This window comes from Canis lupus, unplaced genomic scaffold (genome assembly GCF_011100685.1).
Source record: "Canis lupus familiaris isolate Mischka breed German Shepherd unplaced genomic scaffold, alternate assembly UU_Cfam_GSD_1.0 chrUn_S382H542, whole genome shotgun sequence".
Classification (NCBI taxonomy): domain Eukaryota; kingdom Metazoa; phylum Chordata; class Mammalia; order Carnivora; family Canidae; genus Canis; species Canis lupus.
Genome location: NW_023331309.1, coordinates 26,632 through 28,061, shown reverse-complemented (window position 1 = coordinate 28,061; position 1,430 = coordinate 26,632).

Below are 1,430 nucleotides of genomic sequence, written 5' to 3'. Positions count from 1 at the left end.
CAATAATCTGTTTACTGTACCTACTATCCTATACCTGGTGTTACTACTCTTATCCTTTAGACCATGCTACAAAATGAGCTTTCCTTCTGTATTCCTGGGAACAAAAAGTAACAGTAAGAACTGGAAATGGTGGGGAGGGAAGTATAGTTAAAATTCCAACCAAAATTCCTTTAAAAAAGAGAATATGCTTCTTAAAGGGGCTACATAAAGAAAGAAAAAAAAAAGAACAGGTTTTTCTAGTGGAAAACTACATGAAAAACTGTTCAACCCAACAATTTCATATCCCTAAAGAACAGTTTTCTAATAGTCATCCACTGCAAATATGTCTAAGTAGCACTGATTCAGACTCAAGAAACCTATACAATCTAAGACACATTTTCTTAAATGCTGAACTTGAATTATAACAGCATAAGCTGTCAAGTTAATTTTTTTTTCAAAACCAATGCAAACTAAAACCATGTGGCTTTTGCCCAACTTTTACACTGATTTATAACTTCAAAAGTATTTCTGTAAGAGACTACTGCTCCAGTTAGCAAATTTTCACCAATGACATGGCCCAGGTTAAGTGTTAGCCAACCTTATCCTTACCCTATAGATTGGGCAGGGCACAGAAATAGAGACCCTGATAACATTCCTGCTGCCATAACAGACACAAAAGGCAAGCAGTGAACCGTGAGAAGATCATGGCAGGAGTGGTCAATCAATAGTTCCACACCAAATATCAATAAAAATAGAATGATAACTTTATATCCCTTGACAGGAAAAAAGACAGGCCCTGGGCAGTGCTGGAATTACTGCTATTATTATATCCAAGGGCTAATACCAAATTAAGTGGACTTGAGCAGAATTAGGTAAAAATACAACAAAAACTTGCATCATCTAGCATGTGGAATTATACTAGAAAGGAGTTTAAAACACCTAATTGCATATGTTGCTATACTTCCTATATATTATTCTATCATAGCCACCCTTCTCCAAAACATAGTAATTTCATGGTGTATCTTTACTGTCAAATACCATGTAGCAGGTAAAAAATAACATGGCAAACCTCTAAGCAATGACCTGGAAATATTCCCACACCACATTGTTAGGTGAAAAAACAACAATCCAAGAAGATTCAGTATGATGCATTTTAAGTGCCAAAACAACAGAAAGAAGTAAAAGAAAACTCTCAATATATGTGTGTGTACACAAATGAATTTTTTGAGTAAGAGTAGTATGTACCAACCACAGGTGACCTTCAGAAAGCATAACAGGTGATTTTCACACTATATCATTCTTTACTGTTTACAGCTTTTTAAAAAAGATAACATAAACCAACAGCCATGAATTAAAAACTATTATGAGAAACAAGAAAGTAACCGAGTTTAAATTTCCATCACTGAGAATTTTACTTTGGAGAAGACTTGGGAAGTGCACATTTGTCCAGA